This window comes from Grus americana, chromosome 3, assembly GCF_028858705.1.
Source record: "Grus americana isolate bGruAme1 chromosome 3, bGruAme1.mat, whole genome shotgun sequence".
Taxonomy (NCBI): domain Eukaryota; kingdom Metazoa; phylum Chordata; class Aves; order Gruiformes; family Gruidae; genus Grus; species Grus americana.
The window spans coordinates 83260823-83276907 of NC_072854.1; positions in this window are offsets into that span (position 1 = coordinate 83260823).

The window sequence follows — 16085 nt, forward strand, 5'->3', positions numbered from 1 at the left end:
CAAGTAGTTGTTCAAAGTAAAAAGGAATAACATCTATTCACAAGAGGGCTCAAAATTCTTTGGGACATTGAAGAGAGGAAAGCAGACATACTATTTTGTCAAGAAGACTGGCTCCTGGTTGTGCCCAGTAACCTCTTGCCAGCGGAGGTGCCTTGGGACTGTTACGTGTAAATGAAGAGGCGGGTGCACTGCTAAGTCATGCTGTACGTTAACGTGTTAGACTGCACTTTCACCACTTCTCAGGTCAGTAATACGTGAACCCTGCCTGGGTCGTCTGAGACCACCATGGCCAATGAGACCACAGAAATTGCTCAGGCAGGCAGTTAATCTTGACATCTAAGTCGCCCCCCCTCCTGCCCCCCCCTCCCCCAAAGGTTTGAATCCGGAGCTGGCTAACAGCAGCAGCTCAGGGTGAACTCCTAACTGAGGTTTCTAGGAGGAAGAATAAAGCACAACTGAAGACAAAGACACTGCTAAGATACCAAGAGGAAATCTAGGCAGTAGAACACATTTTGAAGTGCAAAGTTTTCTGGACATTAAACCTTCACTAGAGTGAATATTTTAATATATCCCCTTGAACAATTTAATATATCCCCTAACAAGGAGGAATAAAAATCATAGTGTTTTAGTAAAAAAAACCCCAAACAATGACAGAACAGTTTTCAGTGAATGAAGCAATAACTAAACACCTGCTCCAGAGCTGCAAGCCTGTAATAGTGCAATCTCTCCTGGAGATTGCTGTGTTATACTGTATAAAGGAAAAAAGAGAACAAGGAGGAAAGAGTTAGCACAAGATTTTATCAACCAGAGTTTCTAGAAGATTGTTGGTGAGATATGAAGACTTTTCACTGTGAATTGTTTCTTTAAGCCCAGTATGAGTAATGGGCACAATTCTGCTTTTCTGTATACCAACTAAACAGGAAGCCATTCACTTTGTTTCACTTGACTGACTTAGACCACCTCTCCAGAGAGCAGGGGTCAATCAAAAGTCAGTCACTGTGTTTGCCTGCTGCTGTCAGTCCCAGAAGCAAAGTGTCATACATGCTGAACTACCTGGAACTTCTGAAGAGCCACGGTCAGTAAAAAATGTTGAGTATTAGAGACACAAGAAGGTTGATCCTGGGATTTCACGCGAGACAGGGGGAGAGAGGGAGTACACTCCAGAGAGGCCAGTGAGAAGCAAAGATACAGATGTGTTGGTAATGGTCTTCCCACCAGGGCAGGGGCAGACTGACAGCACAGAGTACAGAAGCTCATTTTGCAATAATCTATGAGCTCCCAGGCTTATCCTCACTGACCCACCAGGCAGTGGATCCATGGTACTAGTCCATCACCAGAAGACCCAGCTGAAGACGTTCCTACACCCAGTCAGCCATCCCTTCTTCTCCTGTAGAAGGTGAAGCCATCTCACGAGTACAGGTTCTCTCAGACACAGTTCAGAGTCGAATCACATGAACAGTTGAATCAGCTGCAGCAGGGAGAGAGAGAAGAATATTTTCAGGCAGATTTGTCATCATGTTTGTAATACGAGGGTAAAAGCTACTCTGCCGTGTAACTCTGTGCAGCTCTAGAGTCTTGCTGTGTTGATGGTCACGCTTGCCAAGCTAAGTCAAGATGAGTTCGCTTGGATAGCGGTATATCTGAATTAGTGCTGCAATGAAAGCAAGCACTCCAGTGCTATCAATGAGCTTTCGTTCTTGAGCACGAAGTACCCTGTGAGGAGTACACATACTTTATTGAGGCTTAAGACTCCTTCTTTCTCTTCCTGGAAAGTATTTACTCCATGGAAAGTATTTACTTTATCCACAGGCTTTGGACTCCATTTTTATTTAATGTGGCCTACTAACTCTTCAGGTCTTAGTGATTGCACAACAGATGATAGATACTATTAAATGTGTTATGCCCAACAGCCTCAGCACTGTTAAATCAAATTACAAAGACCTCAGGGAAAAAACCTGGTATAATAATACTCATGGTAGCTAATGCTATTAAACTATTGGACATGGAATGATCACTACAAATGGAGTTATGTAGTCACAACATTTAAGGAAGTAGAATAATAACCTGATTCTGCTAATCACTCAATTTCCCATTATGTATGAAGTGGCTGCAGTTTTGTACTCCTGCTTTATAAAAGAATCTCTTTGCAAGATGTACTGGAACTAAAAACATTACACATATTGTTGCAAAAGAGAGAAGCATCATGATACGTGACCTACGGCACCATATATAACTTGTCATGCATTAGGAGAGCATGACCTGCATCTGAAATGAATAGCTTCTACGCATGACTTGCGTGAACAGTACTTGAAATCATCACGCAGACTGCCTCAAAATACACAAAATCCACCACCGGCTCCTACGAGTTGCCTTCTGTCTCTTCAATCAGACAAATGTCAGGCCATTAGAAATCAGTGTTTCTCTATTCTGGTAAAAGCACGCAGGGACCATGGCTCAAGTGAAGAACAAGAGAAAGCTTCTTCAAGCTCTCTATCATATGTTACAACGTAGACAGAAAAAAAAAATCACAAATGCTGAAAAAACATGAACGAAGCCTTGAAATGCTCAGAAGACACTGCTTCTGCATGTGTGATGTGTTATACCTGTAAACGTAACCCCAGAGTACTACTCAGCTGGACTTCCGTGAGAAGTTGGAGAGGGAGTCTGAAGGGTCTGAACAGGTCACAAGGGCTGAAGAGGCCATAATATGTCTTGTCTGGAATAGAGGTGCCCAAATTGAGAAGTACGGCCAGAGGGCAGTGCTCTGTCCCTGTCTGGATTCAGCAGATCTTTTAACCCATACAACTGAGACAGCGAACCTGCAAGCATGGCATGTAAGGGCACTTTCCAGGGCACTTCAGGTTTCTGCGTGCCAAAAGTCTCGCTGCGCTGCTCAGCAGTTCTGGCAGCTGAGAGTCAGACTGCTTCCAGTGACCTGTGAGACAGCCATGTGTGCAGAAAGAGGTGGGTTCCAAAGGTCTCAGCTGCACTTGTGAGTCCCCTGCAAGAGCCATGGGCCATAGTGATTTGGCAGGTGGAGTTTCACATGCCTTAATTACTGCTACTGTTAAATAAATACTTTTCAGCAAGGAAAACCCGTCACTTTTGTGTTGTTTCATACAGAGCTTGGTCCAACTATCCTTGCTGAAGTTGGATCCTGAAGTCTTTCTTCTGCAAACACAGAGTCAAAAGACAGCAAGAGAAAGGATGAGCACACTGTAGTGTCTTCTGCAGACAGGAACATCACAGCAGAGCTCCCTGCAAGGGCTGCCAAGTGCCTGCTCTGCTGGCAAGCAACAAGCCTCCAAACAGCTCAGTAGAGATTATCTTGTGATTTTCTTCTGGCCATAATGTTTCCGTGGCGTGCGCATCTGCACATTAACCACCAACTCATTTCGTGCCATTGAACAGCAAGAAGTAGAAAACAACCCTCTTTTTCACTCTCTATCTCTACTAGTGGGAATGCAGAGTTGGACTATCCATGAGCCAGCTTGTTTTCAGCCACAAGAAGAAGCAGAACAAAGGGTCTTACACTCTAAAGCAGGAACAGGGAACATATATATAGCCAACCTCTACCGCCCGCTATAAGCAAACTGTGCCTTGAGATAAGACTGTCTTTCTGAAGAAATCCCCCAAGACCATTCTTGAAACAGAGAGGTCTGAGTTCACAAAATGCAACTCTTTTTTTCCCCCCCTCTCTCTGTTGGCCCCATAGCTGCGTACACCACCACTGACATTTCCTGACTATCTGCAAGCAGATTTGCATGTGGAGCACTTTTTAAATTGAGGTTTCAGATACATATCATAGAAAATATGATTCTTTAGATCAGAAGCAATAAACCAGATTGGAAGCAACGTATGAGAAATCCTAAAACTTCAGTAATTGGCAAAACACAATACTTCTCAAGAAGGGTGTTTTCCCATAAGGTACCGAGCCAAATTTTTAATGACATACACAGATGAAGGGAAGAACCTGATGCAATACAGTACATCATTCTCACATTTATAATATATCCAACAGCATATATGCACACAGACATGTTATATGTATTGTTCAAAACCAGTGTTTTCTGTTTCATTTCCTTGCTTTCCCCGAGAAAAATAAATACAAAAAATGTGATGCTTGTTGCAAACTCCAATTCTAAATAGTTCTAGTTAGTAAAAATCATCCAAAACCAATAAAGACCATTAACTGTTTTCCTCCCTGAAAATAATAAGCAATCTATTAATATTTGGGAGAGGAGAAGGTAAAAGTGATCTGATTTCTTTTAAATATTAGAAGTACATCAAAATCTCTGAAGACTTCTCTTTGTAAAGCTGGTGGTGACTTAAATCCTGAATTTTTTGACCACATCTCACAGTTTATTAGAGACATACAAATAGTTTTCCCTCTTCTTTCATCATCGGCATGTCAGTGGGCTGTGACATGAGCAGCCCACGCTCCTAGCTGCAGTGCAGCAGGCTGCAAACAGAGGAGAGGAAGCTGTTGGCAGTGGCTGACCTGACCAGCGGAGAAAGCTCCTGAGTCATGGAGTCTTTGATGATTTGGAGATTAAGTTTGTACTCTTGATAAGAAGGATTCTCCCCCATCCTTTGCCCCAGGAGGAAAACTGAAACATGAGCCTGATGGAGTGAGCAGTGAGAGAGTTCCTCGTGCAAGTGGTTGTTTTAAGAAGAAAAGAAACCATGTGAAAGTGGCTGATTGCAATGAACATTTTGTTCAACTAGAACTTCCTTTTTGGTGCTCAGTGCCATGGCCAGTTTTAGTTTGATACCTTCATTCATTTTTAGAAACTTAAATATAGAGATTTACATTTTCAGTCTTGCATTCCACATTGTGACCAACAGCTGCTTGTATTTTTTGGACTGAAAGTTCCCCAATCTCATTCTCACAGAAAATTACAAGCTCAATAAATTATTTACAACTCCACAGATTAGAAGGTAGAATAGAAGAGCTTTCCGATTCTTGCCAGGTGGTAGGAACAAAGATGTTCTGAGTTTTTCTTCCTGAGAATTTGCTCTCATGTTGGCCTGGCGGTCAGTAACTCCAGCAGACAAAGCCAAGAAAACCAGAATAAGGGGAACTCTCAACTAGCCAGACTAAGAAGTGCTGAAATGTATCACCCTTTCCAGAATATTACTGGAAAAGCAGCAATTAGAATAAGACAGCAAAAAGGAAGCGATCATGGCAAGTCTCTTCAAAGACAATCAGCAACTGTATCTGTAGACTGCCTAGAGATACAGGTCTTTACAGGATGTGCCTACCCTTCCTTCATGCTTCAGAGGTACAAAAGAGATTGCTGTGTGATTTACCTTCTGTCCGCTCTTAGCATGGGACCTTGATAACAGGGGTCGTTTTACTTCTTTACAGACAGGAAGTATCTGGTGATACTTCCACAACTGTTAAAGGTTTTCCAGTACCCTAAAGTGTACACATTAGGCTGCTGCCCTCTACCACAGGATGACTTCAGAAAGGTTGTGTTGTGGGTCAACAGACTTTTACTGTACTACCTTTGAAGTCCATGTTAGCATTTCCATTTTTCTCTGTAGAAATGACACAGCCAATTTCTAGTAAGGCACTTCACCCCCTCCAAGTTGAATGTTTTAAAAATAAATGCTAAAACATGAAAAGGTCAAAAAGCCCTATGCTTCAGGGACTAAACCAATCCCAGCACCCAGTGCTTAAGAGAGAAGATTGTAATGCAAATGGGTTACCCCACTTCTACCTGTTGCTGCTTCGCCACTTACAGCCCCCGCTGTCAGGGATGGAACGATGGAATAAAGGGATGACAGGACTGGACTCGGTATGGCAACTCTCAAGAAAGGCTTTGCACATGTGTGAAGTATTGTTTCACTAACATCTGGTGTAAATCGGTGTCAATGACATCATACAGCCATAAACGATGTCCGTCAGGCTGCCTGCTTTCCTGCAGACACCATCTGTTTCAGTCAAGGGTGCTGGAGGCTTGAGTCAAAGCCCGTTGAAGTTACTGGAAAGACTCCCATGAATCTTTGACTCTGTGACTCATCCGTAGCTTATACAATACACAAAATGTCAGGCTTACAAACTGCACTGCGCAAGCATGACAGCTAAGGCTTAAACGAAACACAAAGCAGCAGCAGTCAGCTCTCTCACACCAACATATGCCAGGATTTGATCTGCTGAAGCTATCGCAGCTGCAGTAATGTATAGCAGGAGTAGGCAAGAGGGGGAGAAAACTCTGAACTGATACCTTTTACTGGGATGATTTTAGGAGACAAGAGGACTCTCAGTGCCAGGGGAACCGGTTCTGTTTTCGTATCTCGGGGGTGATACTACCATCAGTGGGGATGATGCACCTAAAAGGAAAAACATAGGCCACGACTCCTGAGGAAATCAAACTCCACGGGAGTGGTGGGAGGAAAGAATCTCTGAAAGAACATTAAGAGTAGGCAGAATTCAATGGCAGTGTGTAAAATGGGAGGATGACATAAAAATAGCCAGCTATATCTACAGATTCAAGTTGCTTCCCGTAAGTAAAGATGACAGCACTTTTCTTTCCCATGATTATATAAAGGGACCCACGGAGCTCCCGCTGAAGTCAGCGTGAGTCACTTGTGCAGGCTGCTGGGAAGTACATCCCCAGGAGAGCTAATTATTGCATATATCATAACGAGCTTGCAGAAGAGGTTTTATAAACACCTACCACTGCTTCATTATCTCCAGTTCAGGAAACAGAACAACTGTCAGCCTAAATGACATGGTTTGGTATTTTCCACTAATTCTGAAAATAAAGAAGTGAAGAGCAAGTCCTGACAACACCTTCGGTTTCAAAGTTATTTTCAGGTAAAACGTGTATTTTTAGAACTATGCTAATTTTATGTCCAATCCCCCATAGGAACATGCAGTAGTTAGGACCTCTTAGCTTATGGACAAGAAAAAGAAGAGAGAACCAAAAGGTCCCCAAGTGCCTGACTTCACTCTTGACTTGCGTAAAACAAAAGACTCCGCCAGTGCTAATTGTTCAACAGAATTCAGTCAGGTGAGAAATATAAAACTTGATTGTATAAAGCCAGCAGAACAGAAAGGAGATTTTATTAAGGATAGTGCTTATGTGTTGCACTCTGTAGATTAAGAAGTCTCTTGGCCTAAAGTTGAACATGGCTGGCAAACAAGTTTATGACCACAACCTGTCCTGTCTGCAAAGACTTATTTATATTTTTATTTGTATTAAAGCACAAGTCTACTTGCTACTTAATCAAGATTTTTGAGTGATCAAATCCTTTTATCAATCAAGTACTGAACATGAGCCTCATATTGGCAACTGAGGTCTCTGTCCGTGCATTAGCAAGGGTAGAGGCTCTATGACAATTAAGAGCATTTAGCTCTTTCCTCAAGGAACTGCAGCGAAAGGCACCTACTCTTCTCTTGTTTTGCACTTTCTCCTACTGAGAAGTAGAGACAGAGAGACAAAAAGTTTATTCTTATTTTCTTATTGCAGGAGAAAGTTTGAGAGGCTAGAGGCAGGCAAAAGGAAAAGGAGTTCAGAAACCAGGGAGATGGAAAATGAGGGGGAAATCTCAAGCAGGACACCTAATCCTGAAACAAAACTGTGGGCTTGGCAGCAGAATTTTTCTGGATTACTGGTTATTTATGTGCCTCGTATTCAAGAAATCCCTTCTCCTGATGGATTTTCCTTGGGTGAGTAAGTGAGAAGGTGTCATGTGGAACTGTTTATCTCCATAAGGTCTGCAACATACTGAGGTAATCACATTTCCCACTAGGTGCAGCCTACTGAAAAATATGGTTGCAATATACTTGCATTCATCTTCATTATCTTGCATCAATGGGGGATAAATAACGATAATAAATATTAAACAAAAAATAAAAAAGGGAATAGAGATCATGGGATTTTTCCCAGGCTGACAATGTTTTTCTGAGTCCATCATTTGCTCTGTGCAGATCCCCCTTTTACATGTTTTCCTCAGAATGTGTCAGAGGAAGAGGCAGTATAGCCTCACACATGCAAAGCGGTGCTCACTCAGCAGAGCAAGGCACCAGAAGAGATTGACTGGCTCAATACCTATATAAAAAAGAAAATAAAATCAAGGTGATTTAGTTGTCATGAGCTTCAACATCTAGACAGTTTTATCTTTTGAACACTTGATTGATTTTTATACAGTAGCAAAACAATTGAAGAAAGAAATGCAGCAAAACTAGAACCAGGTACGTAAATGGAACAGAAAATACAGTCAAGGACTAGTGTAGCTGTGGATACCACCTTTTACTGATGGCTGCTTTAGACTAAGCCACATTAGCTTGAAAAAAACAACACTGAACTGAACAAAATACACTATTTGCTTTTCGTTTTGTCCAAACGCACTTTGGAGTCCTTCCTATATCCCTGTATTCTGACCGTGTACTATTGTAAATGAGAAATTACTCCAAATAAATCAATGCATGTTAAGTGGAATAGGCAAAACGAGAATTCAGTTCGAAAAACCAGTAGCTGTATATACCCTTAGAGCATCCCTAACACAGGATGTCCTTCCAAACACCGTTCATGTGCGAGAGCTCCACTTTACTTCCATTTTGTCTCTGACTCAGAATCCAGCAAATACAGAAAAGCATTTTCCCAGTTCCAGGAAACTCACTGGTCAGAGCAGGTTCGGGTATAATTCAGATCTGGCTTTCTCCTTTAAATAGCATTAGTAGGTCTAAAATGTCCTAATTTAAAAAGAATCCAGAATGAAAGTTTCATTCTGCACTGTGCAGCAGGAATCTGAGACCCATTGCTATATTTGTTACTGCTTACCCAATCCACGTGCCACAAAATTACCTGGGAAAGCATCAGCAGCAGACATTAGCTGGCCACACTGGAAGAACTCCAAGTCCTATCAAACATATAGCACTGGCTGCACCTAGTATTTTGTGACTATATTTATAGAACAGGGATATGGAAACATTTAATAAAGGAAAAAAACACTCTCTTATTATGGCTCAACCAATGTAGAAATTATAGAGTCTACACTCACACTGCTCGAGGATTCTCTGACGTGGCCTGTCTAAGGGAAGATGCCTGGAGCTGAATTTCCCCCTTAGTCCAAGTTCTTTTATTTTTAATTTATTTTTTTACCTCCAGCTTGCTTCCTCAGCAGAAGGGATGTAATGACATAGGACACTCAGCTGAGCTGGGCTGGGCATGCCTGGGATGATGGATGATGGGACTGGTTGCCAAAAGCTTGCGCGCACTGCAGCAATCTTGCAGAAAAGCCCTGTGCGTGAATGCCACAGTGTGAGGCATTGTCTGGGTGAGGCTTTTCCAGAACAAAGCACAAAGTTGTGCTCTCCACACCCCCATGTTCAGGAAAAATGAATTCATGTTGGAAGGGATGCAGAGAAAGATGTTGGGAATCTAAAGCTATCTTATAAGAGGAGACTAAAACAGCTAAGCTTGTTTTGTCTGACAAAGTCTGGGAGGGTATATGATTGCTTTTTGTAAAACCACTGGAAAGAAACACAAAGAAAGGGAAAGAACAGTTTAAGCAATGGGATACTGTTGGCACAAGAACACATGGCTGTGAACCAGCCATATAAAAAAATCAGTCTAAAGTTAGATGATTATTTCTACCCGTCAATAAAGTAATGCTCTGGAACAGAATTCCAGGTAGGAACAGTGGCTGTAAGAGGCCTAATTAGTTCTAAGATGAAGCTTGATAAATCTGATAAAGGGATAATAGGACAAGGCTGCCTGCAAAAACAGACAACTGGACTCCCTGTTTTAGAAGATCCCTCCAAGCGCTAAGCTCCCAGACAAATGTGGCAGTAGTTTCTCATGCTAGGAATGCTTGCTAAACAGTATATTGAGTCCATTAAACTCTGTGCAGTATTTGGCCTAGAAATGTATCCTTAATTCAGGTCTTGGCTTAAAAGTATCGCTATTTCAAAATGCCATACATAAAAGGCCTTTTGACTAGAGAATAAAATTGAATGGCATGTTAGTGTTGAGACAGAATTATCTCCATTTGTATCATCCCTTTTTTCAGATACTTAGATGACCCCATTATTGCAGTTTGTCCTTCCATTATTATTTTGCAAGGTGCTAGTAACTACCCTCATTATTTTGTGGCTTTAATTCAAAACATTTAAAACCTTTTCTACAAAGGGGTCAATTTATTCATTTATTAAGAAAGCATGCTGTAATGCCCAGAACTACTCCATATGAAAGATCTCATAAATCAGGGATAGAGTAGTACACTCAGGATTTGGAACCTCTCCCTGAAACTCTGGAATGGAAAAACAGCTAGGCCAGCTATCTCAGTGTTGTTCAAGCCCTGGCTCAAGGACCAGGGATGATCCTCCAGAAGAAAGAGACGTTTTCAAAAAAACATTTTTTTTTTTTTTTTTTTTGGAACTACATTCCCATTCAGTTGGCTTAGCTACTGCAATAAACCTTACAATCCCTGCCTGCTAGAAGAAGGTGGCTGAAAATCTTGAGAGACTTGAAAAGCCAAGGCAATCTAAGGTGGGACAGTATTCACTACAACAGCTTCCTGATAAGCATGTCCTGAACAGGCACCACAATTCCTCTCCCAAGGAAGATTTTGGGGTTTATTTTTTTTTCCCCCAAAACTTGAACAAACAATTGGAAATAGGAGGTTTAGCATGTAAAAGATACCTTTTGCAAAGATTCAATGTGACATGAGTCACAGACCTGGACCTTCTCCCACAGTCCATTCCAATGGCTCCGCTGTGCTCCAGGGTGGCCAGTGGCCAGGTACTCCCTGCTTGACCAAGGCTGGGGGGCATGTTGGTAACCCAGGACGCTGACTGCCCGGCCTGGCAGCTGGTCCCAGTGGGCTGGCAGGAAGATGGTCTGACTGACAGGCAGGAGAGCGTGCTAGAAGGAAAATCAACCGGTTCGTGTTTGTGGCATGTTTTAGTGGAATTAAGGTTTTCACAACAGGTTGCTTTGTTGGAACTTTGTTTCCACAGGGAACTATTTAATGAGATCACTGATTAGCCCCAGTAGTACTGCTCACTGTTGCCAGTACAGAGCAGAACGAAAGATGTTTTGCAGGTCTGAGCTTCTCTCTACCTGCACTGTTTGGGTCTCTCAAATTGAACCTTAACATTAGCATTCATAATGCCTTTGTCCCAGGAAAATGACAGCAATTTCTGTGACATATATTACTGATAGAAGGGAACTTAACTCTATTTCCATGCAGCTTTTTTGGAGATTTGCTGTGAAGCATAGTACTGTCCAGGGACCCATAAACTAAAGATTGCACAGGGCCTAGATGCCTTAATGCAGAGTCATCTCAGTAGCAGGATAGCAGCTAAGACGTCTAAGATAGTTTAATAAAATGATAGCAGCTTCCTTAGAACAGCTGTTTTCCAGTAACCCAGAAAGTCTGTTTGGCACAGTGCCACCCCAAGGGGTACGCCTCACCATGTTTTGGCCAGATTATGGTTCGTCTCTGTTTGTTCTGCTCTTGTTTTTAATGGGAGGAAAAGGGTTCCACTCCCAGAGCTGGCTGCTCATCTTTTTTGTTCCATTTTCTACCAACATTCTATTTTCTGAACCTTCTGTACTTCCTGGTGTTAGCGTTCAAATCCCCAATCACCACAGGTTTTGCAGGGAACTTGCAAAGTCCCATTCCCTTGTAGCCTAGGCATCGCAGCAGAAGTTCTGCAGGTCCCAAACCCTGCCCAGCCTCTCCCCGCCCCGAGCCCACCCTCACTGCCCCCGCTTCAGGTCTAAGCTCACAGCGGGGGGACAGACAAGCTGTGTTGATACACTACCACCTAGTGGTACCTACTGCTCCCACCCAGACTTCCCTGGGACAAATCCCCTATAACATGCTGGGTTCTCAGACTCCTGAACTTCTACCTCGCGGTTTCAGGGTGAAGTCCTGCAAAATATCATCGCTCACGCTGTGCCCATGCGTTGCTCATGCAGCGCCTTCAGGCGGCTGCTTTCTTGCTGATACTGCTCTTTCACCAGGCCACCGCGAGCAACAGCATTGATTCCCACCATCGCGTTTTTGCAAATCGGCTGCCCGCCCCTCAGAGAGCTCTGCCCAAACCATCAGTCCTTCCATTACAGACGCGCAGCAGACGGGGCTGAGTCTGGGTTTGAGCAGAGGTGGTTAAGTACTGCCTCAGTAGAAAGTGCTGCTGTCTGGAGCTCAGCTCTCCCTTCTCAGGATTAATTGGCAGCTGGGCTGTTGATCTGCAAGATGGATCCAGCCTTTCAAAGTGATTCTGGTTTTTTTGGGCAAACTTCAGCTGCAGCCACCAGCTTCCCAGGCAGGCACAGGGTGTCTGCCCCGAGGAACAGGACCCTTCAGCCACTGGCCACAAAACCAACACCACCCAGCTTCGGAAGGCAAAAGCAGATGCTAGGAAACACCTTCAGCTGAAGAAAGGCTCCTTATCTAACACAGCACTCCCAAAAGCAGTTCTACCTCTACTCTTCCCTTCAGGCCTTGCTCCAGCAGGTGAGGGAAACACACAGAGCTAAAGACACCGTAACATTTTAACCATTACAAATTTTTGAAGATTGGAGAATGTTGTGCCTTACTCTGATGCTATGTAGGCCCTGAGAAACCAGAGAATAGGGGGTGCATGAAATGCCACCCCCCAAAATACAGAAATGAAGAACATCCCACAAAAAACAAATGTCGCAGTAGGACAAAACATTAGATCAGATTCTGCTCCCCTGATTTATCAGCGTGAATACACACTTACAGAGCACTCTCATTAGCTACTGAAGTGAGGCATGTGAGTACTGGCCTTAAATATTTCTTCTGACTAAAATAATCCTTCTACTTTTTGCTTGCTAGTTAGCAGATTTTAAAACTGAAAGTGCAAAAGAAGTGTTAACTCTCCCACCAGCTGAAATATGTGGTGAAAACATGAAATAGCACAGAACTCTAACCTCAACATTCCTTGGAAGGAAAGTAGAGAATTCTTTGCAAAAGCTCTTGACATTTTGTTTCAGCTGATTTTGCAACTTGGCAACTTTTCTTCATCCTTCATCCAAGGATCACAGCCCACTATGTGGGAATTGTAGTGAGATATAGGACAATTATTGTTTAGCAGTTCTTTATGTAAAGTATTTCTAAAACTGACGGACTGCCTTTTGCATACACCACTTGTGGAACCCTTTACAAAGGTGAATCCTTTTCAGATTCCCAGAGATTGGTCGTACAGGAGAGAGGGGGAAGAGAAACAGCACTTCATGTTTGAAATGCTGTACTGACCTTAACTGCAATGCACTCTAACCACATTAGCAGATAGCTTGCTTTGTCACTTATACTGGGCTATGTCAAACAAATTACTTAAAATTCTAGATTCAACCTATTATTTATGTCTGTCCCATGGCCACTATGTATGCTATCTTTTAAGCCTTTTGTTTCTCCTCTTGTACTACTCTTCCTTTAGCGATGCTTACGTGATTTTCACTGTTGCATTCAGGTATTCTCACAATGCTTAGCCTTGCTTGCTACAAACTCCATGTCTGCAGGCCTTCACGCAAAAAGCAAAACATCAGTTACAGAGAAGTGCTGTTAAGCCCTTTCACTGTGTCCTACAGGGTCAGAACAGAACATCCAACCTCCCTGCTGAAACTTCCCCTTTCTTCTGTCCAGTCAAACACTCCTTCCAGCCACTCATATCACCATTCGAGTCCATAATTAATGCTGCTAAACTTGTCATCCAAACCTGTCAACTCCCTGTTTTGGCAACTCATCAAGTCCTTGCTGATTCAGATGACTCTTTCTCTGGGTCGTTCAAACTGTGGCAGGTAGTCTTCTTGATTCTTCCTCTTATCATCCTCAACTTTAACCCTTTCCTGTCATCTCTAGTACCGATTTATTATCCTTTCTTCAAAAAACTTTAACAGTGTAGTTCTACTCTAGCAAAAGGCTGATTTTCTACCTCTCTTCCTGCACTTTCACACTGCCTCCCATGTTACCCCAGGAAAACCTTCCTCCTGCAAGTCACTAAACCCACCATTGGTGCACTACTGAGTTCCTCTTCAAAAGCGTGCCCTTCACTAACGCATCCTGGTAACTCCAGCCCAATAACAGAGGTAAGAAGTGAGGCCTATGGACGCAATTTTTACCTGGCTGCTTCTGTTCATTTGCCCCAGATTCAGCCTGCTCTTTGGGCTCACCTGCCTACCACACATCCTGTTTCAGCCTGTAACCCTCCATAGATGGGGTTGCCATTTTCTGATGCATCTGTTTTCTCTCACATGCATAGACACACAGGGTGGAATTTAAACCAAACCAAATCAGAAAAAGCTCCCCATTGCCTTAAGTTTCACAACCTTTTTCACAGACAGCAAAGATATGCTGACAAAGCACTTTCCCAGTCTTTAGTTTAGAGAAGGTTTGTGAAGAGTTCCACTTGTTTAAAAATGCAAAAGGGCCCAAAACTTCCATTATCCACCCTTTCTTCATCTCTACAAATCTGGCCTTAGCCCCCACCTTATACGAACTAAGATATCTTAGTGAACAGCTCACGCACCAGAGTAAAGGTCTTGCACTGTGCATAAGCGAGGAACAGACAGACTCAACCGAGCGGGCAGCAGAGCCGTGGCCCACTGCTGTCACTGTCAGTGGAGCAGCAAACGTGGTCAGAACTATGCAGCCTGCCTCCTCATCCACACCCCCACGTTAGACCAAGGCTGCATCTGTTCTGGTTCTGTCAAATGGCAATTCTGTAAACCTTCTCATACTCATGGTCTAAAGTTGATCCTCACAGCAAAACCACAAGGTGAGAAGCTGTTACCACCCTGATTTTAAAGCAAAAGAACTGAGCAAGTCACATTATCTTTCTGTCACAAAACTGCCAACAGAGAAGGTTGGAACACAAAGCCTCCTGTTCAAGCTTCGAACACAGGATGCTCTGCACTCTCTCACACACTTGACGTACACAAGAACTAGGACATGTAATATTTCTGAAGTTTCCAATTATTTCTTCTCAGGCCCATAAAGTTCTACCACACATGGCTTGCAATTCTGCACACTGTTCAAGCAGAACATGCACCCACAGAAGGCTGCAGAGCAAAGCAGAGAAATTAGGCCCTTATGCCAACCCCCAGCAAAGAGCTACAAAACTTTAACCAACTGGATGACCCCCAGCCTCTCATTCTAACAGGCACTAAGCACACAAGCTCTCACCTTTCTCCTCTTTAACAACCTCTGCTCAGTAGGTGCCAAATACTCTTAAATTCAGAGCAGCTGCTTCTAATCCATAGTTGAAGTATGTTACTTCTAGTTCACACCTGTGCCTTATAACTATTTCCCCCCCAGCTTTTTGCTCTAATAAATCACAGCTTCTCACTAACCTGACTTCTTTCAAACAACAGGGATGTCAGTGATTTCATTTCTGTATCAGCTCAGTTTGTTCATTGAGTTCCTCAGCCAAAACCAGCATCACAGACATCTTGCTAGAGCCGTGCAAAGCCAGGCAAGCTGCCAGTGAGATTCTGAAGGGAGGAGGGGTCTGGGGCAAGCTGCCTGATGGTGGGCCAGGGAGGGAGAGCTGATGGTTGCTGGGTGGATGATGTACCTGCAGCTCTTGGGGCTGTGTAAGGCTGATGGGATATTGATGCTCATTTCCTAAGAAGGTAGGAAAGGTAATTCAAAGCGTTGGCAGCAAGTCTGGGTGTAGTGTTGAAGTGGCTGCTGGGTGGTCCTAGGCTGAGGATGGGCTTTCGTGAGTGCCTCTTAGGAAAAAGTAAGGGAGTATGGAGTTGGTCATTGGGCTCTTTGGTACTTGATACTTCAAATATTTTTTCCTAGTGGTAATGGAACTGATTAACAGCAGGATTTAAGATGACCAATTTGTGTTTCCCATATCAAGGAACGTAGAGGCTATATTTTTAAGAGGTTTTTAGTAAAGATTTGCCTGAGCTATACTAAACAAAGGTTTTAAATTTACTCCACTAGTTACACAGCTCTCAACTCTTCATGTAAACCACATTAGAGACACTGGGTAAAGCAGGACTACATCTACTGGGTTTTCTCGTGTATGACTGTTGGTACAAGATCTCTTGTTTCTTCCACTTTTATGTGTACAACCTGCCTGT